Below are 27,072 nucleotides of genomic sequence, written 5' to 3' on the forward strand. Positions count from 1 at the left end.
TGTCAGTCTAGCTGTTGTTGATATCTTCATAGAACCAACTTTTGGTTTAATTGATTTTCTCGATTGGTTTTTATTCTCTATTTTACTCATTTTTGTTCTATTTCTTCTCTGTTTTCTTTTTTTCTCCTTGCTGTGGGTTTAGTTTTCTTTTTAGTTTCTTAAGTTGAAACATCAGGTTATTGATTTTATACCTTTCTACATATTTACTTTTTAAATGTGTGTATTTTTAATATAATTTATTACATGTTTTGTTTTATTATACTTTCACTTTCATTAATCTCAAAGTTTTTTTTTTCTTTCTGAATTTACCCATAGTTTCTTAATTGGCCTGTTGATTATTTAAGAGTGCGGTGTTTAAATTCCACATAATTTTGAATTTCTCAAATTTCCTTCTCTAGTTGATATAAAATTTCATTCCATTATGGTTGGAGTACATGCTTTGTATGACTTCAGTCCTTTTAAATACATCAATACTGGTTTTATTGTCTAACATATGTTCTCTCCTGGTAAATGTTCCATGTGCACTTGAGAAGAATGTATATTCTGCTGTTGATGGGTGGAGTGTTCTGTAAATGTACGGTAGGTCTGGATGGTTTATGTTTTTCAGATCTATTTCCTGATTAATCTCCTGTCTAGTTGTTTTATCCACTTTTTAAAGTGTGATATTGAAAATGTTCCAGGTGTGCTTAAGAAAATGTGTATTCTTTTGCATTTGGATGAAATTTTCTGTACATGATCTGTTAATTCCATATGGCCAATAGTGTTCAATTTTGTTGTTTCCTTATTTATTCTCAGCCTGGATAATCTACCCCTTTTTCACAGTGGAATATTAAATTAAAGCCCCTAACTATTATTGTATTGCTGTTTATTTCTCCTTTCAGCTCTTTTAGTATTTGCTTTATATGTTTAGGTGTTCCAATGATGCGTGTATAAATATTTACAATTGTTATGTCTTCTTGATGTATTGACCCCTTTAACATCATATAATGACCTTTATTGTCTTTTTTCACCACATTTAACTTAAAGTATCTTTTTCTGATATAAGTATAGCTACCCCTACAATCTTTGGCTTACCATTTCCTTAAAATGTTTTCCCATATTTTTTTTGTTTGTCTTGGTTTTTGGGGGGAGGGGTGTAATTTGGTTTATTCATTTATTTCTAATGGAGGGACTGGGGATTGAACTTAGGACCTCATGCGTGCTGACTATGCATTCTACTACTGAGCTATACTCTCCCCTCCTTTTCCTGTATCTTCACTCTCAGTCTCTTTGTGTATTTAAACCGAAAGTAAATCTCTTGTAGGCAGCCTATCATTGGATCTTGTTTTAAAAAAAATCTATTCAGCCATTCTATGTCCTTTGATTAAAGAACATATTTCATTTATGCTTAAAGCAGTATTGATAGGTAAGAACTATCAATTGCCATTTGATTAACTGTTTTCAGATTGCTTCATAGGGTCTTTGTTCCTTACTTCATCTCTTGCTACTTTCCTTTGTAATTTGATGACTTTTTTAGTGATATATTTTGGCACCTATATAATACTTTTTTTGTGTATCTACTACAGGCTCTTCGTTTTATAGTTTTCATGAGGGTTACTTAAAATAACTTATCCTATTTGGAGCTGATAACAAACTTAACTTCAAAAGCATCCAGAAGCTTTATACTTTTCATATCCTCTCTCACATTTTTGGTTATCGATATTATAATTTATATCTTTTACATGTTATGTATTTCAGAACAAATTATTATAGTTATTTTTAAAATATAATTTATTTTTTGACTTTGAACCTCGAGTTTTGAGTGAATTATGCACCACCTTTACAATACTAAAGAATCTGACTTTGATACATATTTACCATTAACAATGAACTTAACACAATCCCCTATTTTTATGATGTTAATTACCATCCTTATATTTTAGTTTGAAGAACTCCCTTTATTATTTCTAATAAGGTTAAGTCTAGAGGTGATGAAATCTCCCTGCACTGTATCTTCAGGAAAATCTTTTAACTCTATTTCTGAAGAACAGCTTTGCTTCATACAGGATTCTTGGTTGACAGTTTTTTTCTTTCAATATTTTGAAGATACCATTTCACTCCCTTGGCATGCAATGTTTCTGCAGAGAAACTGTTACTCTTCTTACGGGCACTCCCTTGTATGTGATGAATGAATGTTCTCGTGCTGTTTTTAAAAATCTCTATCTTTTAATTTGACATTTAATTATAATGTGTCTCAGTGTGCCCCTTTTTGGGTTCAACCTATCTGGGTCCTTTTGGGCTTCATGTGTCTGAATGTTTATTTTTCTTGCCATGTTTGGGATGTTCTCACCCATTATTGCTTTAAATAGAATTTCTATCTCTTTTTCTTTCTCCTCTCATTCTGGGAGTCTTATGTGCTTTAAGCATTCTACATTCATTTTCTATGTTTTTTTTTCTCTACTGACTGGATAGTTTCATGTAACCTATCTTCCACTTCAGAAATTCTTTCTTCTGGGTGGTTGAGTCTGATGTTGATGCTCTCTATTGAATCCTTTAGCTCTAAAATTTATGGATTTTATGGTTTCTATTTCTACATTGCACTTCTTATTTTGTCATGAATTGTTTTTCCAGTTTTGTTTAGTTCTCTGTGTGTTTTTGTAGATCACTGAACTAGTTTGAGAGGATTATTCTGAATTCTTTGTCAGACAGTTCATAGTTAACCTTTTCTTTACAGTCAGTTACTGGAATTGTATTCGTTTTGTTTTGTGGTGTTTTGTTTACCTGATTATTCTTGATCTCTGATTCTGTGCATTGGTATCTGCACATTTGAATAAGTGGTCTCCTCTTCTGGGCTTTACAGATTTGCTTCATCAGGGATAGTCCTTCAAAAGTCAGCCCATGTTGGGGTCCTGGATGGGTCAACTCACAGCATCCGTGTTCTGGTGGAGCTTGCTATCGAGTCTCTATTTGGGGGAGGCCACTCCTGAGCTCTGAGGTCTGGCAGGGTGCTGTGGCTGGGCTCCTTGTTGGGCAGGGCTGCTAGCTGGGCTCTGCATTACGGTGGGGCTGCTGGGTGGGCTTCCTCACTGGCTGAAGTTGCTGGGCTTTCATACGACCTATCTTTATGACCTATGACCTTTTCAAATGAACTGTATAAATATATGCTTCACAGTCTGATGGAGCCACAGCCACTCGGGCTGTGATCCCCAAGTGGATCGTGCCACTGGCTGGATTCTGTGTTCAAGCAGGTCCACAGGCAGGACCTCTCAGACAGCTACTCAGGCTGTGGTCTGCTATTAGGCAGGGGTGCAGACTTCGCCTTAACATTTGGAAGACTTATTTTACCACTAATCCCTTTGAGACAAGACTCAAGTGGGCCTCCTGGGAAGTGCCCTGGAAGGCTGGGGGAGCTGACTGCCTCTTCTGGGCTCTTTTTTTTCCCACTGGAGAAACTGTAGGCCCGCCCTCTCAGTGTGGTGCTCTGTTTGCCTGGGGAGGAGTCATGCAATGCAGTCAGAGTGTTGCTGCTGCTCCTTACCATGTGGTCCTTCTTGGTCTCTGTTTTCCAGGGGAATGCTTCAGCCTTGCCTCTTAATTTGGGGATTTTTACAAGGTTGCTTGTCTATGAATAATAGCTAGTTGGTCTGCTTGTGAGAGGACTGAGGTTGGGAACAAGCTTTGTCACCATCTTAATGACATCCTTTTCCTGAGTTTTAAATTATCTAATAACAGACACCAACACCAAGTGTTAATATACTGGCATATCAGCCGTGAAAGTTGGTTGGCCAGATCTGGAAGTGGTGCACAGCAGTCCCACTCCTCTTCCACTGACAAGAAATGGTCATATGAACACACCTAACATGAAGGAGGCTGGGAAATGCTGTCCAGCTACGGTGTCCAAAGAAGGGAAGAATGGACTTTGATGAATAGCTAGAGTTCCCTGCAACAGTGAATAACTCACTTAGATTTATTCTGTTTCACAAATCTTCACTGAGTATTGACTTTATTCCAACCACAGAGCTAGAAGGTAAAAGGGTGACAGAGCTGATTTAGCACAACCTGGCCAGGGAGAAATTCATAGACTAAAGAAGGATTAAAGAGTTTGTATGAATTAACTACCATTTTAAGACACATAAGGATAATGTGAAAGAGCTGTAGAAGTTCGTGAATTATTCTAGATTGGTATTTGACTGACGATGATAGCAACTGAGCTCTCCTTTCAGATATAAACAGGATTTAATTGGTAGAAAATGATGGCAGAACGAACTAGGAAAACAATGGAATAATGATAGGATGAGGGGGCTGGGCAGCATTACACATGGAAGCAGTACCTTCTAGAATTTGGCAGTGTGAGAAAGGACTGGAATCTTGCCCAAAGTTGCCCTTATTCATAGTTAGTGATTCTTTTTTCTCTTAGTCCATTGATGTTTGTTGAGTTCTTTAAGCCCTGTGGGGCCCTGTCTTGTATTCTGAGGGGTGGAGAACAGAATGTGGAGTGACCTCTGTTTCCAAGGAGCTCACAGTCACATATATCACAACAGAGCCAGCGCCCATGGCAATTTCAGAAGAGGTTCAAATGCACGGGATAAACTGGCCTCTGAACCAGAGACTTGTCTGCTTTTCACCTGCAAGGCTGTACTCAAGTCAGAACTTGAAATCTCCGTGTTCCTGTCCACTTGCACCGAGTTCTGCATGTTTGTGGATGTGAGAGATGAGCTAGATGTGTTTTATAGTGAGCCAGAGAGCTACGCTGCCTCAGTGAATGAGAACTTGACTCTGACCACAGACATCCTGCAGGTGAGAGAGCTGATCAGTGTCACTGTAGTTAAACCACCCCACTGCCATTGTTTCCATCCCCTGTATGGAAACCTGAGAGAGGGACCTGTAACTGATGCCAGGTATGTACCTGTAGTCATTACTGATGTAATGTCGATACTCCCTCGCTGAGGGCACAGGACTGGGAGAAATGGACATTATAGTTCATTTCTGCTTCCCTGGCTTGGCTGGAAGAACAAGAGTTAGGACTTAAGTCAGTATGTTAAAAACTTTGAGGCTGATCTGAAATCATAACATGCCCTGAGAATTTTCTCTTCTCATATAGTCCACTTTGTTTAAATGCCACTGGGAATGATTAAAATAATCCTACATTTTACACTTTGAAAAGCGTTAAACACCAAACCATGTTTTTTCTTAAAGATTATATAAAAAGTTTATTTATATCATTCAAATGTTGCTTAAAATGCAATACATCTTAAATGGTCCCTTGCTTTGAAATGACGTATTCTAATGATAAATCCACTGCCTGCTGAAAGAACAGATATCTTCATTCATTCCAGATGAGAATGAATTCTGGATCAGATGTTAGGAGATACTCATTGCGTGTCCTTGGACAAATCAGGCTCAGTCTCTGGTCCTCAGTTTCTTTCCAAGTCTGTAAGATGGACACGGAATGGGGGTCTAAATGGTTTCCAGAAGCTCTTGCAGTTAACAGTCGGTGGCTGTGAGACAACAAATGTGCTATAAACCATGAAACAGTTGATACAAATAGATTTTCCTTAATATTCATAAGCTGGTGAAATTTTATAACCCCAGGGCACCAGCTCTAAAGTGAGTTATTAGAATGAAACTCTTTTACATCTCTTGTGTCCTGGGAAGTCGCCCTTTGTGTGAACACAGGTGTATGTACTGCTCCTTCCATGTTACCAGGTATTGTTCTTGACCTTTAAGCTTTTTATTGATGATTATTGCAGATACATATTAAGCATGATGATCCCCTGGATATAGCACCCAGCAAGCAAACTCTAATCTTCAAGCTCAGTAAAACCCATTAATTCTAAGTCTTACTTTTAAAATCCTCATATTTCTTTTTGTTCTGGGTAAGTTTTAAAAACAAACCATCATTTCCAGTTTTGAGGGAATTGCAGTGAATCTATCAACTATTTTCACTTGTTTTGTCCCCTCTGTGATGTATTTCTCACACATATAGCTACTTTACAGAACATTCTTCTTCCCACTCTTTAAAACAGCTACCCTCTTGCCAAGAGAAAGTCCAAGGTGCACATGCTTCACCTTTTTGAGGATAAAGGCATCAACGTAATAGATTGTGTTTGTGTCCATGCTGCTTTCTGGAGCCAGTCTGCACTCACACTCCTTGTGGCCAGCATAATTCATCCTTTTTCTCCAAGGATGTCTGCCCCCATTTCCCCTGGGGTGGGATTAATGGAGGTTTGACCCATATCCTTTGTGTTTGTTGGAATTTGGGGGAAGAGCAAGTGCCTAGCTCTGGTTGCCCTGAGAAGAAGACACATGAAACTTGAAAAGAAGGAACATGGGCCTTCTTTTTATTTTTACAAACAGTTTTATTGATACATAATTCACATGCCATACAGTTCACCCATTTAGATGATACAATTCAATGGTTTTTAATAAATCCACAGAGTTGTTCAACCATTACCATAATTTTAAAACATTTTCATCCCCCCAAAAAGGAGCCCTGTACCACAAAAGTGGTAATTCCTCATTTGTTCTCTCCCCCAGCTCTGAAAAACACTAATGTACCTTTAATCTTTGGATTTGCCTGTTAGGAGTATTCATATAAATGGAATAATATATGTGGTCTTTCATGTGTAAATTTCTCATGTAAATACAAGGCTCATGCATGATTGGATCATACATTAGTTATTTATTCATCTTTATGGTTGTGTACTTTTCCCTTGTATGAATATACCTTATTTTATTTATCCATTCATCCACTGACAGCGTTTAGATCATTTCCTCCTTTTGGCCATTATGAATGTTGCTGCTATGAACAGATATGCACACATTTTTCATGTATCTTCAGTTCTCTTAGAAGTATGCCTAGGAATGAAAGTGCTATGTCCTAGAATAACTCTATGTTCAACTTTTTGAAGAACTGTCAGACCATTTTTCAAAGGGCTGCACCATTATATATTTCTGTCAGGAATGTATGAAGGTTTAAATTTTCCCACATTGTAATAAATATTTATTATTACCTGGTTTTTAATTATTGCCGTGCTCATGGATGTGAAGTGGTTCCCCATTTCTTATATATATATATGTATATATATATATATTCTTTTCATATTCTTTTTCATTATAGGCTATTATAAGGTATTGAACACAGTTCCCTGGGCTCTACAGTAGGACTTTGTTGTTTACCTATTTTATATATAATAGTATCTGCAAATCCTGAACTCCCACTTTATCCCTCCACCCACTTCCCCTTGGTAACCATAAGTTTGTTTTCTTTGTGAGTCTGTCTCTGCTTTGTAAATAAGTTCATTTGTGTCATTTTTTTAAGGTTCCACATATAAGTGGTAGCACATGGTATTTTTCTTTCTCTTTCTGGCTGACTTCTCTTAGTATGACCATCTCCAGATCCATCCACGTTGCAGTTTGCACTTCTTAATAGATAACAGTATTGAGAATATTTCATGTGCTTTTTTGCCACTTTTATATCTTCTTGGAGAAATATCTATACAGATTCTTTCCCCCTATTTTGATTACTTCTTTTTACTTTTTTAGAAATTGAAGTATAGTTGATTTACAATGTTGTGTTAGTTTCAGGTGTACTGCAAAGTGATTCAGGTTTTCTCAGATTCTTTTCCATTATAGGTTATTATAAGATATTGAATGTAGTTTCTTGTGCTATACAGTAGGTCCTTGACATCTTTTTACTTTTTTTTTAGTGGAAGTACTGAGGATTCAACCCAGGACCTCGTGCATGCTAAACATGCACTCTACCACTGAGCTATATCCACTCCTCCACATTTTAATGGGGTAATTTGTCTTTCCATTATTGACTTATAAGGTTTCAACATATGTTTTATATATAAGTCTCTTCTTAGATATATAAATGCCAATATTTTGCCACATTACTTCGGTTTGTCGTTTCACTCTTGATAGTGTCCTTTGATTCACAATGTTTTCAATTTGTATGGCTCTTTATTTGTATTTTCCTTTATGCTTGTCTTTGGTGATATACATACCTAAGATACAAATGCCTAAATTCTTCTAAAATTTTTATAGTTTTAGCTCTTAGGACTTAGGACTTTGATTAATTTAGAGCTACACCAAAAATGGTGCAAGGAAGAAGCTGAATTCAGTCTTTGCCCGGGAGTATCCAGTTGTCCCAACACCATTTGTTAAAGGACTATTCTTTCTCCCATAAATTTTGTCGTCCTATCAGATATCAATTGACTGTAAACCTGAGGGTTTATTTCTGGGTTTTCAATTCCATTGTATTGAACTTTATGTCCTTTTTTTATGCCAGGACCACACTATGTTCAAAATTGTAGGTTTGTAGTAAGTTTTAAAATTGGGAAGTGCGAGTCTTTCAACTTTGGTTTTCTCTTTCAAGATTGTTTTGGTTATTCTGAGTCCTTTGTATTTCTGTGTAAATTATAGTACTGCCTTTTCAAAACTGAAATATATTTGTCATATAACATTGTGTAAATTTAAACTTGTGTATGCAACAAGTTGACTTGATGTGTTTATATATTGTACTATGATTGCTGTGGCAGTGAAAGTTACCACCTCGATTATGTGGCATAATTATCATTTCTTTTTTGTGACTGGAATAATTAAGAACCAGCCTTTTACAGAGTGCAATGTTTATAATACAATATTATTGCCTATTTTTATTATACTGTGTATTAGATCTCTAGGACTTAATTACTACTAGTTGCAAGTTCATACCCTTAACATCTCTTCTATTCCCCAATTTAACAGCCCCTGGTAACCACCACTTTGCTCTCCATTTTTTTACAATTTGGCTTTTTCAGATTCCACACCTAAGTGATATTATAGAGTATTTGTCTTTTTTTGTCTGACTTATCTCACTTAGCATAATGTTCTCAAGGCTCATCTGTGTGGTAGCAAATGGCAAGATTTCCTTCTTTCTCATGGCTGAATAATGTTTTTTTGTATGTATATATACCATGTCTTCTTGACCTATTTATCCATTGATGGGAACTTAAGGTTGTTTCCGTTATCTTGGGTATTGTGAATAATGCTGCAGTAAACAGGGGAGTGCATGCATCTCTTTGATATCTTGTTTCCATTTCATGTGGGTATATACCAAGAGGTGGAATTGCTGGACCTATGGTAGTTCTGTTTAAATTTTTTTGTGAAAACTCCGTATTGTTTTACATACTAGCTGAAACAATTTACCTTCCTACCAACAGTGTATCAGGGTTCCCTTTTCTATGTGTTCTCACCAACACTTTTTATCTCCTCTCTTCTGGATGACAGCCATTCTAACAGGTGTGAGGTGATATTTCACTGTGGTTTTGGTTTGCATTTCCCTGATGATTAGTGATGTTGAGCCCCTTTTAAATGTATTTTGGCCATTTGATTGTTTTCTTTGGAAAAATGTCTGTTTAGCTCCTCTGCCATTTTTATTGGATTTTTTTTGTGTGTTATTTTTGTTTTGTGTTGTTATTGAATTGTTTGGTTCCCCTGCCCATTTTTTAGTTAGATTGTTCTTTTTTTGTTGAGTTGTATGAGTTCTTTATATACTTTGGATATTAACCCCTAATCTGATATATGGTTTGCAAATATTTTCTCCCATTCTGCAGGTTGTCTTTTCACTTTGTTTCTTCTGCTGTGCAGAAACTTTTGCATTTAATGTAGTCCTACTTGTTAATTTTTGCTTTTGATGTCATATCTAAGAAATCCTTGCCAAGACCAATGTCAAGGAGCTTCTTCTCTACATTTTTAAGAGTTTTATGGTATCAGGTCTTATGTTTAAGTACATTTCTAGTTAATTTTTGAGGGTAGTGTAAGATTGAGGTCTGCTTTCAGTTTTCTCATGTACTTATCCAGTTTTCTCAGCACCATTTGTTGAAGAGACTGTCCTTTCCCCGCTGGATGTTTTTGCTTCCTTGTCGAATATTAGTTTACTGTATATGCAGGGATTTAATTCTGGGCTGTCTGTTTTGTTCTGTTAGTCTGTATGCCTATTTTCATACCAGTAAGATACTGTTTGGACTACTATAGCCTTGTACTATAGTTTGATTATCAGGAAGCATGATGCCTCTGGCTTTGTTTTTCCCTCTCAGATTTGTTTTGGATATTTGATGCCATTTGTGGTTCCATATAAATGGAAAAAACATTTTTATGGCTTTGTGAAGAATGACACTGGAATTTTGTTAGGGATTGTGTTCCATCTGTAGATGGCTTTGGGTGACATGGGCATTTTAACAGTATTAATTATTCCAGCTCATGAATAGGAAATGTCTTTCCATTTGTTTGGGTCTTCTTCAGTTTCTTTCAATGAAATCTTGTGGTTTTCATTGTATGCATCATTCACCTCCTTGGTTAAATTTATTTTTATGTATTTTATTGTTTTTGATGCTATTATGAATGGGGTAGTTTTAACATTTCTTTTTCAGATGTTTCATTATTAGTGTATAGAAATGCAATTGGTATCTGAATATTGATTTTATATCCTGCAACTTTACTGAAGTTATTGATTAGTTCCAATAGATTTTGGTTGAGTCTTTGGGTTTCCTATATATAAAATTACTTAATATGCAAAAAATGACATTGTACTTCTTCCTTCCCAATTTGGATGCATTTTATTGCTTTTTCTTGCCTAACTGCTCTAGCTAGGACATCCAGGACTATATTGAGTACAAATGGTGAGAGTGGACATCCTTATCTTGTTCCTAATCTTAGAGGAAAAGCTTTCAATTTTTTACCATTGAGTATAATAGCTGTGAGTTTGTGTATATGACATTTATTATGTTGAGTTATGTTACTTCTGGTACGCAGTATGGTGAGGAATTTTATCATGAAAGAATGTTGTACTTCGTCAACTGGCTTTTCTGTATCTATTGAAATGATCATGTGGCTTTTATCTTTCATTCTATTAGTGTGACGTGTTACATTTATTGATTTGTGTATGTTGAACTATCATAGCATCCCAGGGATAAATCCCAGTTCGTCATGGTGCATAATTCTTTTAATGTGTTTTGAATTTGGTTTGCTAATATTGTGTTGAAAAAGTTTATGATCATATTCATCAGAGTTATTGACCTATAGTTTTCTTGTAGTGTCCTTAAACTGGCTTTGATGTCCGGGTAATGCAGGTCTTACAGCGAATTAAAAGTGTTTTCTTCTCTTAAATTTTTTTTGAAGAATCTGAGAAGGACTGGCATTAATTCCTTTTAAAATATGTGGTAGAATTTGCCAGAGAATACTTCTGGTTCTGGAAAGAAGTAAAAAATCTTAACAGATCAATAACAAGTAAAGAGATTGAATCAATAATCAAAAACTTCTCAACATAGTATTGGCTTTTAAATTTGTGCAAAACATATGTTGGGATTTTGATAGGAATTGCATTGAAACTGTAGATCTGTCAAATTAACAGTGTTAAGTACTTTTATTCATTAATGTGGGCTATCTTTCCATTTACTTCTTTTAAAATTGCTTTAAAAATGTTTTGTAGTTTTCAATGTCAAAGTCACAGGGCTTTTTAAGTTTAGTCCTTTTTAATTTAACATTTTAAGTTACATTTCTTCCTAAGTATTTTACTCTTGTATGCTATTACAAATTGAATTGTTTCTTACTTCATTCTATTTGTTTATTGCTATTTTGTAAAAATACAATTAGTTTTTTACAGGGACTGTATCCTGGAAACTTGCTGTACTCCCTTATTAGTTCCAATAGTTTCTATGTATTCCATAGGATTTCCTGCACTCATAGTCCTGTCATTTTTCACTTCTTGCTTAATTTCTCTGGCTAGAACCTCCAAACAAGGTTGTATGGAATAATTCAAAGGAGGCAGTGCCCTCTCCCACTTTTTTTTTTTCTGATTTTCAGGAAAGCATCCAGTCTTGGATGTATGATGTTATCCAGATTTTTCACAGAAGCCCTTTATCAGGTTTAGGAAACTCCCTTCTATTCCTGGTTTGTTGAACAATTTTTAATCATAAATAGGATTTGGGTCTTGTCAACTGAGTTTCCACATATATTGAGATACAACTTTTACAAGAGCTTTAACATTAAAAAGATCATCTTCCCTCCCCTCTCCCTCTGTCTTTCTTTCATCTTTCTCTCACAAACACACACAACCTTTCTGGAAGCCAATTAGAATCTAATTATAAAGATTGCTTAAAGATGAATAAAAGGACAGACAAGACATCCTGATCCCAGTAATCCTTGAACTTGACTGCTGTGTAACAGTTGGTGGGTCCTCAACACAGACAAATTTGGTCTTAGATGGTCTAATACTTCCAAAGGGCATGGCCGTCTATAGCCTGTATACTCCATTATTTTTTCTTCTCAGTAGTTACTGTAGAGTTGAAAATACTAGCATCAAAGGAGAGGGTTGTTCAGAGAACCATTCATTTGTTCAACAAGTGACTGAAGGCCTGTGACATGCCAGGCACTATTGTAGGCACCAGGGGACTGGCAGTGAATGAGATTGTAAAAATCTGTGCCCCTCCAGAGCCTGCTTTCTGGTAATAACTGCGTTTATCAGATGGTCACATTTACCAGGTGTGTGCTGCTAAAAGGAAACAAAAATCTTAACAAAAATGTGTTAAAGGAAGTCTGTTACAGCCAAATAGTTGTGATGTGTGTATCTGCATTTTGTGAATATTGCTTCTGGATTATTTTTCTGAATTCTTGCTTACTCCCTTTTTAATTTTAGGAATGTGAGTGCTGATCATTTTGCCTGACACTCTCAGATGTGTTGAGTTTTCTTTCCATATCTTCATCTGCTACAGGGAAGAGCATTCTGGAAGTCATTTGCATTTATCAGGTAGGCAAGTGTCCTCCAAACTTCTCTCAGAATCCCTAGGCAGTGCTAATGGTGATCAATATGTGCCCATGTCTGGGTGGACAGACACTTTACAAAATGTTTAAGGTACTGAGTTTTAGACTCCCTTAAACAATGGTAATTCTTAAGTGTACTTGGGAAGAATAAAGGTCCTTAGCATTTTATTCAGACTTCATCAGCAACACAGAAATACAGAATGCATATATATACACGTAATAAATAGAAATATATACATATTCATACACACATAAATACAGGCATATGTATTTATATAATGTAATAATAATATTTATTATATAGATACTAGATAGATAGGTGGATAAGGAGAGAGTTTTACCCGTGAACTGATTCTTGTGATCCTGCTGTCTGGTGCGTCTGGAATTCAGAGCACAGACTTTGATAACATAGTACTGAGGCAGGATTTGTTTCCCTGGGAAACCTGTTTCTGGTCTTTAATTCTTCAATGGCTTGAAAACGGCTTACCCACATTTTTTACTATAATCTCCTTTATTTACGCTGACTGTGTGTGTGTGTACGTGTACGCACACCTTTCCTTTCCGTCAATTTTCCTGATCACACTGACGTCTAGCGGTTAACTTTGACGACTCTGGATGCAGAAGTCTAGCTCCAAACCCTGGGCTGTTACTTAGCCGGTGTGCGGCCTTGGGCACATTATTCAACCTCTGTGATCCTCAGTTTCCTTCACGGTAAAAAAGGAACAATAAACAATCCACCTCCAACTGAAGGGTGTTTTGCGGCTCAAATGAGATACACACGCCGAGAACTTGGGACAGAGCTGGGCACATACTGAAAGGCGGTAAACGCTGGGTATGGCCCTGTGTGGTTTCCTGATGCGCTGTTACTCACTCACTCACCGCTCGTCCCGGCCAGCGGGCCGCTGCTCTAAGTGGCCCATCTCACCGCCGCTGGGCACCGGCCAGCAGCCTCGCCCGCCTGACTGCAGCGCCTCCTGACAAGACCATAAAGCACTAAGGAAACGGGGCCGGGCCGCTACCGGCCCCACCAGGCCCTCTAATTCTTCTCTCCTTGCAGAATGTTCTGGAACATTTCCGCGTTCTTGCTCCCGCGGCCGCGCTGGGGAAGGCCAGGCCCGCGGGAGCCACGCCCTCGCGCCGCAGCGCGGAGAGACGGCGGCCCCGCATCCGGCGGCTCCTCCGCGTCCTGACCCCGCCTCTGCCGACCCCGCGCCGCCCCGCTGCTGGAGCTCGCGCGCCCCGCCGGTACCTGCCCTTCTGCCTCCGAAAGACCCAGAAGGTGACGCAGTGCCGGCGCAGGCCCTTGGCCGGCCTGCGCCCGCCGCCGCCCCCACGCTCCTGCCGCCCGGGCCAGCAAGGGCGCCCTGGTCATGGGCGCGGCCGCACGTGCTCCGCCCCGCCGGCCCCGCCAGCGCTTCCGAGACAGGCTGTGCGCGCGCCTGGAAAGTGCTGGAAAGCCCCCATCCCCGCCCAGCGGTCGGCGAGGACCTTTCAGGTGACGCGCGGTGCACCCGGCATGGCTTTGCCCTCCGTGTGCAAGCGCAGGAGCCGATCCTTCCCAGACCTCCTGGCCGCGTGGGCCCCCCGGACGCGAGGGCCGGCCCTTCAGCCCCTCCTGCAGGCGCGCGGCCTCTGCCGGAGCCGCCCCTCCGGTGACCCCAGGCTGCCGTCTGCGCGTCTGCGGTGCGGGTCGGCCAGCGTCGCAGGACAGGGAAGCTCTCTTGGCAAACCTGATACCCGGGAGACGACTTGGGTCCCTGGCATCGGGCCTCCCTCTCCTCACTCCCATCCCATCTGTGGACGGAAGATGAGCTCTGGTGTGTGCTCTATCGCCGCAGTCAGAACGTCGTTGCACACAAAGGTCTCTAAGTGAAGGCTGGTGTTATAACTGACCCGGATGGTAAGAGCTGTTACAAAAGTATTACAGATCCATTCGTGTGTTCCCTGTTTTTAGACTTTGCAGCACCCATTCTCAGGAAGGACCAGAGCGGGTGGGGATCCGTCCAGGTGTTTAAATCAGAAGTAATGCGTGGTCAGCGGTTCACTTCATGCACCTCTGAGATGGGAGTTGTGATTTTACGTGGAATCATACTTCATTGAAGGTACTGAAGCACTGCGGTAGCAGGAATTGGATTGGAATGGATGGGGTAGGGAGGGGGGCTCATCCGGAAGATGTTAAGGTGAAACTCAAAAGCTCCTGTAACATTTACCATGCATATGTGGAGGGAGAAGGTATACTATTTCACTGCCCTGACATCAAGCAAAAAACAAACAAAAAAAACTTTCCCGTTAAAAGAGAGAAGTATCTAAAAATAGGAGGAAGTGGTTATTTTGTGGTTATAGGAGGAGAAAAGGGCTAAAATAAGTAGAATAGAAATCTAGTTGAACCGTCCTGCAGAAGACAACTAGCTGCTTTTCCGGGGCATGGACTTTCAAAAGGATGAGCAAACACTAGGTTACCTTTCATTTTATAATGAATTGTTGAGGTTTCATGTTGTGGTCTTTGGTATCAAGAAGCTGACATTTATTTATTATACTTACTTTGAGTCCCTTTGCTAAATTGCCCCACAAAGTGTCCTTCTTCAGAAAGAATCAGCCTCTCCTTCAGCCAGTGGGTTCCTAGTCTGATCTGAAAACTGAGCAAGGGAGTGTGATTTTTACTGAGATACTGCCCTTTGCCTCTGATCATTGATGTCTTTTGACTGTAAATTAAGCAGTGCCCTTGTTGGCTGCACATCTGTCTTGCCTCCAGGAACACCATGTTCTCTTAATCATCTCCAAGTTGGAACTCGCTGGTGCCACTCCAGTCCCACCACTCTTCGCAAAAACTGTGCCCACGTTAGTTCTGAAAGCTAAGCACTACCACCTGGCTCACGTTACTTTGCCATCTTGCTGTTCTCAGGCCCAGCAGCGAGCCTAGTTTTGTAAGCTGTTAGCCTTGGGCCACGGACACCGGGCTCGGCTGAGCACAGGCACCGGCACCATCACTTTGGTAAACAGAGGCTTTCCTGGGACCCTTGTTGGCTGGTGGGTTTTTTAGCTGTAAGGAGCAGATCCGCTTTAGCATGTCCACTTCTCTGAGCCTGTCAGTCCTTTTTTTCCACCATCCACCACGGAAGTTTCTACCTTTCTATTTCAGTGAGTATGGATCACAGCTTTTGTGATCCTCCAGGAATCATGCTAGCATCATCCGTGGGGAGAGTGTTCTCATGGTGGCATCCAGTTCAGTATTCTGCTCCCCCTCCTTGCCCAGCACCCTCAGGGTGCAATCGTGTGCTTGCTTTCCTGGCTCCTGCAGCAGCTTCACTCTCCTCCTTTAGTCATCCCAGTGCGTCCCCAGTAAGGGTGGGGGGCCTGACATGGCCCTGTCAGGTTCAGGGCCTTTGGAGAGTTTGAGATTCTTAACTGCATCTATCCAGGTATTTTCACCCCAATTTTAGGGGTTTTAGTGCTTTCTCATTAGGACCCTGACTTTGGCACAGAAGACTTGCTGCAGCTAAGAATCCAAACTTCTCTGAAATAGCACTACTTCTGTAGTGAGTCTGCCTGACTGCAGAAGACGAGGGCTTAATTCGGAGGTGCCAGGGACCCTGTGGGTGTCACATTCTGACTGGATTGGTCATCTGTCACCCCAAGTCTGTTTTTATCTCTTCAGTAAATCAGTTCCTCTTGGAGGTTGGTACCCAATTCCAAAGTCCTTGTGGTCACACTGTCTCTCATCACTCTTAAGCACCTGAAGTATTGCACAGCCAGGAGTCCCCCACCAGCATCCCTCCTTAGTTTGTCCCCAGGAAAAACAGGAGCAGCGCACGGCCACGGCATCCCAGGGGCCATCCCTGGCATCTGGCCAGCGAGCGATCTGTGTCCAGATCCTGTTTTAGAGCACACATCCTTGGACCATTCCTGGAACTGCCTATCTTAGGTTAGTTTCCCGAATTCTGAGACCACGAGCTGTGTGCGGAAGGCTCAGCAGGAAGTTCACAGCAGAGACATGTAAGGAGGTGAGGAAACTAGGATCAGAAAAAGCAGCCTGGTTGCAGCTGAGGCGTCACTTGATCCTATGCGAGTTCTGAGCTGGCATGGCGCATCAGTGTTTTCCCAAACTGAAGCAAGGAGGACCTTGTTACCAGTTCTTCAGGCCCAGTTGCTATTTTTTGTTAGTACCTGTTCACATTCTTTCAGTCATTAATTCTTGAGCCAGGGTTTTGTGGCTCAGCTGAGACCTTGGAGACTAAGGTTTTCCACAAACAGGAGGCAGGTGGAGGACATGGCTGGGGCTAGGGGTTGGGGGGGACCTGTCCCTAGGAGGCCTCATAGGGTCCTGCTGTTACAAAGGCACCCTGTTCATTGTCTTTTTCTGGGTGCATCCTGGAATTCTGTAATCTAAATATTACAATTCTTAATTTTTCACTCTTTGCTTGAGAAAAATGAGCTCCGTAATTTAAGGGTATGCTGACAAGTTACAGACAGCATTTACAAAGTGAGATAGATGTAGGTTTGGAATAACAAGTATTGGGGGCCCCAACTTAGATGAATGGAATCCCATTATAATATGCCTCCCTATAACGTGGTGTAAGTGTATCTGAGTCCAAAAGCCTACAACCAACAGAAAACTCTCATTGTTGGTTAGCCTGTAGAGTGTGGGTTGTGTGGATTGGGAAAACTTTACAATATGTGATAGGATTATAGCCATAAATAAGAAACATTTATATACAGTCAATAAGGTCAGTATGAAGTAACTCCGAAATTGAGGTGAAAGAGGGTTTTGCAAAAGGATTAGCAAAATAGGCCATTGTGAAATAAAAAGCCAAGTGTTACCTTAACAGTCAGACCACCATCAGAGAAAATGTGTACAGTGGCCTACAGACCACCTGATTTTTTTTTTTTAATTCATGAAACAGACAGATGGGGTTGGCTTCCCACCCTTACAGATCTCCTCAGTGGTCTCACGTGAGAATTTCCTGATCTTCCTTGGGGAGGGCGTCTGAGAGAGCAGACATTATAAACGCCCCCAAACATATTGTCTCCTTTTTTCTATGTAATTGACCAGATAGGCGTCATTTGATACTTGAAATGAGATACATTCCAAAGTTAGTTGTAAGGTATTTCTATATTGACTGACTTTTCAAAATTGTACAAAATCCAAAAGAACCAAAGAAAATAACAGTGAAAAAAATCTTCCTCTCGCAAACCCCGTAGCCCACTGGTTTCCCTTCTCCAGAAGCAACTAATAGTAGCAGTGCCTTGTGGATGCCTCCAGAGCTGCGCTGTGTGTGTTAACTTCTGGGTTCAGTAATTACATTTGCCCTGTTTTTACCTAAAGGAGAGTGGACTGAACACACTGTTTTACTTGTTTTTTTTTTTTTACACAGAAATGAAAAAGATACAAGCTTTTTCATGGATTTTCTTCCCCTTGACAAAATGTTGTAAATCTTCTACATCAGTATATATTGTCACTCATTCTTTAAAAAAACCTGCATATTACCTCGTTACTTCGAAGTTTCCTACATTTTGCTGTTACAAGTACTTGTCATTTTCTAGTAGGTTTAATACACCTTTGGGCCAGTTTCTCTTTACACTGCTCTTTTTTCCCCCAAATCTTCATGACTATTCTTGTTTATTTATTTTTATGTATGAAATTTAAAGTCATCTTCTGTAGGTCTCACCTCTCCTCCACAACAAAAACTTCTGTTTTTGTTTCGTTTTTTCCATCTAGATTGCGTTAAATGTATAGATTCATTTAAGGAGTACTGACCCCGTGGGTCACATGCCTTCCGATTTTTGGTGTGTCTCTCAGTTGTTTTCGTATAGATCTTAGACATTTCTTGTTAAGTTTAGTCCATGCTGTTTATATTTTTTGGTTGCTATTTTAAGTGGGCGCTTTCCCCAGTTATATTTTGTGACTGGACATTGTATAGATGAAAATCTTAATTTCTGTATATTACTCTTTTGCGTAGTCAATTTACCATATTCTGTTATCATCACTAATAATTTTTTGGTTGATTATTTTTTGTTTTATGAGTATATAATCTAAATCTGCCTCTATGAACATCCTTTCTCTGTCTCCCAAACCTGCACATTTGGAAGGTCTTCCGTATTCCGTGATTTGGGTTTTTGATACCTCTAATTTTTTTATTGAAGTATGGTTGATTTACAATGTTGTGTTAATTTTAGGTGCATGGCAAAGTGATTCAGTTATACATATATATATTTATTATTTTCCAGATTCATTTCCATTACGGGTTATATTGAATATAGTTCCCTGTGCTATGCAGTAGGTCCTTGTTATCTGTTTTACATAGAGTAGTGTGTATATGTTAATATTGAACTCCTAATTTATGCCCCCCCTTCCCTTTCGGTAACCATAAGTTTGTTTTCCATGTCTGTGAGTCTGTGTCTATTTTATAAATAAATTTATTTGTATCATCTTTTTAGAGTCCACATATAAGTGATAATCATATATTTGTCTTTATCTGACTTACTTCACTTAGGGTGATAATCTCTAGGTCCATCCATGTTGCTGCAAATGGCAATATTTCATTCTTTTTTATGGCTGAGTAATATTCCATTGTATATATAGACCACATCTTTATCTATTCCACTACTGATGAACACTTAGGTTGCTTCCATGTTTTGGTTATTGTAAATAGTGTTGTTGTGAATATTGGGGTGTATGTATCTTTTCAAATTAGAGTTTTCTTTGGAAATACGCCCAGGAGTGGGATTGCTGGATCATGTATTAACTCTCTTTTTAGTTTTTTTAAGGGCTCTCCATACTGTTTTCCAGAGTGACTGCACCAGTTCACATTCCCACCAATACTCCCTTTTCTTCACATCCTCTTATGCATTTATTTGTAGACTTTTTGATGATGGCTTTTCTGACTGGTGTGAGGTGATACCTACCTCACTGAAGTTTTAATTTGCATTTCTCTAATAATTATTGATGTTTCTTTTTATGTGCCTGTTGGCCAGCTGTATGTCTTCTGTGGAGAAATGTCTGTTTAGGTCTTCTGGGCAGAAGAATTTTTTGATTAAATTGTTTGTTTTTTTGATATTGAGCTGTGTGAGCTGCTCATAAATTCTGGAAATTAATCCCTTGTTGGTCTCCTCATTTGCAAATATTTTCTACCATTCCGTAGGTTGTCTTTTTGTTTTGTTTATGGTTTCCTTTGCTGTGCGAAAGCTTTTAAGTTTAATTAGGTCCCGCTGGCTTATTTTTGCTTTTATTTCCATTACTGTAGGAGATGGATAAAAAAAATATTACTGCAACTTATGTCAAAGAGTGTTCTGCCTATGTTTTCCTCTGGGAGTTTTATAGTATCTGGTCTTACATTCAGTCACTATCTCTAATTTTAATCAAGGGTAAAGTTTACATTTTTGCTCCTTTTTGCTTTGGGATGATTTCTGAGAGGAGAAAAGGCAAATGTTGCCTTCATCACGCCATTTTACAACATTAAACCTCTTTCTGTTGTTTTTGATTGTATAATTGAAGATGTATTTCATGAAACAAGAACCTCAATAACATAGCCTCTAAACTTCTGAGTTCACTAATTGGCTGGAAAGTGGAATGGTAATGACAGACTGGTGTATGGGGGCATAGTGGCGTGAGATTTCCAGGGCTTGTTAGTGACAACTCCTTTTCTTCCACAGTTGCTTCTCTTTTCACCTTACTTTGTTTTTATCACACTTTCCTGTCCTTTAGTTGAATTGATACAGGTTTTCTACTCTACTTGTTTGCTCTGCGGGCCCTTCCCTGCCTTTTCCTGCCGTGACACATGTTCTTTGAAAGAATACCCCTAATCTTTAACTTATATTTAATTTCACATTCTTTTGTACAAAATCTAAACATATTCACTAGCGCTGTCTTCTCCCTGTCTTGTTTTCATCACGGCACTGAAAGGTTACATAGCACGTGCGCAGAGGGGGACCAGTTTGTATGGGTATTGTAGCAGTTCATGGAGCTTTTCCTGGTGTCACAGCACCCCCTTGCACTCTCAGAAATGAATTATTGGTCACCATACTTAAATTATCATAGCACCTGACATCATTTCACATGGTTTTTTGTTTGTTTCCCTCACTAGAATGTAAGTTTTATGAAAACAGGCCATTTTCCCCTCTACTTGTCCATTATTCCCAAAGCCTACAACAGTTCCTGGCATATATTAACCTCTCTATAAGCATTTTCTGAATTAAATGAATGAATAGACTAAGACATGACCCTCAGCATGCTTGGATTATTCCCTGAACTTCTCCCACCCATCTTTTCAGCTAAAATTTGGTCCCCTTTGTAAACACAAACATTAGTTGTGGTTGTCACTGTTCAGAATCTAGAACCGATCTATCTCACCAATTTCTGTGCTCCCAGTGACGTCTTACATCCCAGCTCTTCTCTTTGTCCTCACCTTTTCCCCGTGCTGGAATATACCCTGTAGCAGATCTTTCAGTGAGGTTTTAGGGTAGACTCTTAGTTTTCATTTGTCTGAAAAATGTGCCTTCCCTTCCCTTTGAACGAATGGTTTTGAGTCATTGTTTTTCCTTACACAGTTTGAAGACACTGCTTACTGTTTGCTGTTATGTGTTGTTGCTGAAGACAAACCTGCTTTCAGTGTAATTGTCATTCCTTTGTAGCTGGTGTGTGCTTTCTTTCCGGAAGTTTTGCAATTTCGTCTTCATCTGGCTGGAGATTCGCTTTGACTTCTCTAGGTGCAAATTTATTGGTGTTTATCTTGCTTGGCACTTGTTCCACATTTTCAAGCAGAGGATTCATGTCTTTTTTCAATTCTCAATGATATTCTCATAAGCCATCTGTTTCTCTCCCGTTTCCTTTAGTTTCTCCTTACGGGATGCCTCTCAAATGGGAGCCTCTTCTCTTCATGTTTAAAAATATTTTCGCTCTATGTAATATGATCTCAGTGAATTCCTTGGCAGTCTCTTCCAGATCACTGATGGTCTTTTAATTTGTGTCCACCTATAATTATTCACTTATATATAATTTTTTTCTATTCAGAGGTTTTATATTTCAAATTCTTTGCAGGTGCTAAACATAATTATGATTAAACCATTTACATTTTGCTCTATTTGCGTTTTTGAAGGTGAATAGATTTCCATTTATTGAGTTGATTTATTCTTTCTCATTGACAATTTTCCTCACGTGCTTTGGGAAGTGTTCGTAGATTTGAGAGGATGCTCAACACTCTTTCTCCTCTTATCTCTCTCTGTTTAGTCATTGTTTTTCCTTTCCACAGTGCCAGTCTTAGTCCAGAACCAGTCTTCTTGGTGGCACTGGGCTCCTGTGTGACAATGATATTGGAGATACTGCAGGTGTAGACACGGGCCAACGAGTGGGCTGGTCCAGTTTGCTGTGCGGGCCTTTCCCTGCCTTTTCCTGCCGTGACACACGTGCTGCTTTGTTTGCCATTTTCTAAGGCATCGTCTGTAGCTGTTGTAAGTTGACTCTCGCTCTTTGGTGACCCCCACTCTGGTCCCACGTCTCCGGTGGTGAGCCTGGTTTGCTTCCCTCTGTGAACGGAGCGTGTTTTTCCCTTTACCCTGTGCGGGTTCCCCTCTCCCTCCTCCCCCGCACCCCCTCCCCTGCTCACAAGCGCGGCTCTCTCCCTCTGACTGGTGGTTTAGTTCTACTAGTTGGTAGGAAAGGAGTGTTAAAACCCCCAACTGTGATGATGAAAGTGGTCATTTCTTCCTTAATTCTGTTGATTTTTACTTTATTTATTCTACAGCTGTTATACATACAGATTTTATGACTATATCTGTCTTTCTAATTTAAGTGTTTTTAGTGTTTTTCTTGTAGACAACAAAATCTCACCTCTAAAAAAGTAGTTGATAATCTGTCTTTTATGCAGTGTATCTAGTCCATTTACATGTAATTACTTTAAATTTATACTTAAGGCTGCCATCTTGTTGTTTGTCCTTTGTCCCTTCTGATTTTGTCTCCAATCCTTCTTTCCTGTTTTCTTTTGAATTATTTAAATATATTTTAAATTCCATTTTACTACATCCATTGGGTTTTTAGCTATGTTTCTTTCCATTACTTTTTTGTGACTACCCTAAGGGTTATACTATACACTGAGAGAGTACACATTCTTAACTCTTCACTGTCTGCTTAGAGTAAATATTACACTGCTTCATATAAAAATGTAGAAATCTTGTAATTCCCCCCCACAGTGTGCTTTCCTTTACAATTGCTTCATATATTATATTTACATAACATTATAGACTCTTCAAGATGTTATATATGTTTTGCTTTAAACTATCAGTGTTTAAAAGAAATTATATTTTCCTATTTGTTTACCATTTCCAGTGCTGGTTACTCCTTCCTGAAGATGCATGTTTCCCTTTGGTATCATTTCCCTTCAACTTGAACTTTCTTTAAGGTTCTAATATACAGGCCTGCTGCTGACAAATACTTGTGAGTGTCTTTATATCACCTTCATTCTTGAAGTATATTTTCCTGGGATATAGACTTCTGGTTGACAGGGTCTCTCCTGCCCTGGGACTTTAAAGACGTCTTCCCCCTGTCTTCTGGGGAAAAGGACTGCTAGTGTGGGAGCTTGTAGCTGTCGTGTGCAGCACCGTTCCGGAAGCTGGCCTCAGGCCCTGGGCCATTCTTGTCCTGTTCAACTCCCCCTCACCCCAGAATATGCCTCCTTTGTTCACTCTCCAGAGCCTTCAAGTGGTTGCTTATACATTTTGCTCAGCGTTTATAGTTTCTATTGGTGGGAGGGTTGGTCTCTTGGAAGCTTACTCAACCACACAGGAATGGGACTTTAGAACTTATGTTTGAAATCTCTTTTCTACACTGCTTCCCCAAAGCAGAGTTTAAAATAGAACGTTGAAAAAGTCATTACATATATTTTATTAATTTGTTATTTACAATAATAGTTAAGTTTGAAGGGTAATAGGAAAATGCCATTTTTTTTCCATGTGCCAATTTACTTTGACCTTTGCAATATTAAATCTTTGTGGTTCTCAGCTTTTAGTTCCCTGGTTAATCTTCATGAGGTTCTTTTTGTGACCTATTTTTGTTTCTATTTTATTTTATTATTATTTTTTTAAATTGAAATACCATCAGTTACAGTGTGTCAAGTTTCTGGTGTACAGCAGTGTCCCAGTCATGCATATACATACATTTGTCTTCATATTTTTTCATTAAAGGTTATTACAAGATATTAAACATAGTTCCCTGTGCTATATATACAGCAGAAACTTTAAAAAATCTATTTTTATGTATTATTTGTAAATCTCAAACTCCCAAATTTATCCCTTCCCACCCCCTTTCCCCAGTAACCATAAGATTGTTAACTATGTCTGCAAGTCTGTTTGTTTTGTAGATGAGCTCATAATGTCCTTTTTCTTTCTCTTTTTCGATTCCACATATGAGTGATATCATATCATATGGTATTTTTCATTCTCTTTCTGGCTGACTTTACTTAGAATGTTTCTGTTTTAAATACTGGTTCAACATGACCTCAGACTTAAAAAAAAAAAATCTATTCCTGATTCCCTAGGCAATTTTGACAACCACCTGAATGCAGACAGCTCCTCCATCATTTTTTAAATCTCCAGAACTGAAACCTCTTGAGTTCCTGATCAATAGCCTCCATCTTCTAGAAGCAGCTGCCTGGATGTACAGCGCACGTTAGGGATTTCTCACTCCCTTTCACTCCCTAACTTTTACCTTCTCTCGCTCTCACTTACTTACTCACTGAATCAATACATCTTTATTGAGCGCCATGTACTGCTTTTAATGTTACAGATTTAGTACTGAGGAAAAAAAGTGTAAATTTAAATTTGAGCAGGTGATTGACTACATACTTATAACCGTCTGTGTGTTATCAGGTGGTGAAAAGCACTGTGAAGAAAATGAAGCCAGTTAAAGGGATACAGACTCGGGAGTTGCTCTTCCTGCTAGAGTTCTCTGTCCCCCGGTCACTTGTCTAACTCACACTTACCCCTCTAGATTTAGCATCTTGTATTCTTTAGCTCTCAACTCCCGCCAGCACCTTCCCCCCATATATGCACCTCCTTAGTGGATTTATCTTAATTCTTTATCTGGTGGGAGAGGTAATTAGGTTTATTTTTTTTTTAGAGGGACTGGGGGGTTGAACCCAGGACCACATGCATGCTAAGCATGTGCTCTACCACTTGAGCTACACCCTCCCCCATTTTGTACTCTTTGAATTGGATATTATAATGAATTTTAATTGTTTTATACTTTTTCTCTTCCAACTTTATATTCAGGTTTTTTCTTTTTTAAAAATTATTTTTATTGCAGTCACATTGGTTTACAACAGTATATGTTTCATGTGTACAAACATTGTATTTTGACTTCTGTACACACTACAGCATGCACACCACCAGAAGTTTAGTTTCTGTCTGTCATCATGCACCCTCTTTTAACCACTCTGCCCTTGGACCAGGCCTTGGCTGGCACAAGCCATATACAGGTGAAAGTTTATACTGAAAAATTCAGTATCAGACTTAAATGCGAAGATTATTTGTGAAGAAAAAGAAACTCTTTCCATACTTAGAATTCTATCAGCATAATGCTTAGTTTTTATTCCATGTCTGCTTCTATCCCCATCTCTTCTGCCCCATAATGTTCTCGTTTGCCTTTTCGTTTCACAGTAACCCTTCACCACTTAATCTGTATTAAATGCATTTTTGTATCTAATTTCTAACTTTCAGAAATGAGATTTCTCAAATAGTGATATACTGGTTTTCATAAGTGGGAAATACGTCTTCCTTAAAATTGTATAAGGAAAATACAAACAAAAAACTATGTTTTGATGTAGCAGAATGATTATTTTACTTCTAAAACCCAGCATTCATCAAATACTTAACTACTAACAACTGTTAAGCCTGAAATAAGAACTTTAAAAAAAAACCCCAAGACGATCTAACATATATTTCCTCGCTGTGTTAAATATGATGGCTGCATTTTCCAAGTATCTTTAGGTGATACATACACAACAGGCATAGAACTATTTTATTATTCATTTTATTTTCATATAAATTAACGTCCTAGAAACACTAAAAATAGAAACACTAAATACAGTATTGCACATAGCGATCTTTGTTAAATGCCCTATTATATCATTGAAGAATGGTGATATACACACTGGAGGGACTGAAGGAGACAGGAAGACTATAAAACAACAACCAGAGCCACTACGGTTTCTTCGCACTTAAACTACAAACTGAAAGGTAAGAGACCATACTTTACATAAATATAAACATAGTTATGAGAAGATTTTCTTTTTAAGTTGCTTTCCATACTCGGTTGGCAGTAGCAGTAATTCTCTCCCCTTTATCTGTAAGCATACGCCAACAAATATCATTAAAAGAATTTTTTTAAAAAACCTATTAATGTTAGACAAAACCATCACAATGCACCATGAGCTGACTTTAAAATATTCTCAGAAACAGTGGAAGATTTCCTTTTTTCCTCTAAAGTAAAATAAAATGAAATCTTTTCCTAGGCTCCTTCAGATGATAAATCTTTGCACACTCGTTTTATAGCTTTTAATCAACTGCCGTAACACATAAAGACCACCTCAGCCATGTCAAAATATTCAGGCAGCTGAGTTTAATGAACAAGTTCTAGGTAGATGCCAATCTATCCAAAATTTACTCTTTTTTAGTCAATAGTTAGTCATGTTTGGCAATTTCATGAGCATCACTTACTTAAATTCATTCAAAGTGTTGTGTTGTTTTCTTTGTGAAGGGCAATGGTCAAAGTTACAGAGAGGCACACCTTTGGTTTAATTTACCTTTGTTGCAGATTGGCTTTATGTAGGGTCCCAAAGGACGTGATCTGATAAAAGTCCCCATTAAACTTAAAACTCTGATTCTTGCCTGTTTGAAATGATTTATAGGAAGAGTTTTCCTTTTGCTATAGTTTTTCTAGTCATTATCTGCTGAGTAAAAAAAATGATAATCTTCTTTCACAAATATATAGTTACAGAGACCAACCCAAGAGTTGGGAAAGCCTTGACTATGATATATATAAATGGTACTTAAATTTTAAAATAGAAAATTTATAGGTAGACATGAAACTGATACAAACAATTCACTAGAAAGAACCATAAATCTAAATGCAGTGATGCGGAGTGCCGGTTGTCAGTGGAAGGGAAAGTTTTGCTGTGATGAGGAGTATTCTCACATGAGTAAATTTTGGGTTACTCTCTAGCACGTTCAGATCAGTGCAGACTGCCCCTTGCACATGCTGTCGTGGTCTGTCGGCACAATACCATATACACGTCTACAGAA

At 38.9% G+C, this 27,072-nt stretch overlaps 2 long non-coding RNA genes across 2 annotated transcripts; both read left to right on the forward strand.

Moving 5' to 3' along the window:
- Positions 1-4,547: 4,547 nt before the first annotated feature.
- LOC140699244 (uncharacterized) lies at positions 4,548-14,033 on the forward strand. Its single transcript, XR_012077272.1, has 3 exons — positions 4,548-4,776; positions 12,659-12,769; positions 13,841-14,033. It is a non-coding gene; the product is annotated as an uncharacterized lncRNA (long non-coding RNA).
- Positions 14,034-14,233: 200 nt separating this feature from the next.
- On the forward strand, positions 14,234-26,651 carry LOC140699245 (uncharacterized). The gene is made up of 2 exons (XR_012077273.1): positions 14,234-14,885; positions 25,906-26,651. It is a non-coding gene; the product is annotated as an uncharacterized lncRNA (long non-coding RNA).
- The last annotated feature ends 421 nt before the right edge of the window (positions 26,652-27,072 follow it).

Source organism: Vicugna pacos, chromosome 11 (assembly GCF_048564905.1).
Source record: "Vicugna pacos chromosome 11, VicPac4, whole genome shotgun sequence".
NCBI classification, from domain to species: domain Eukaryota; kingdom Metazoa; phylum Chordata; class Mammalia; order Artiodactyla; family Camelidae; genus Vicugna; species Vicugna pacos.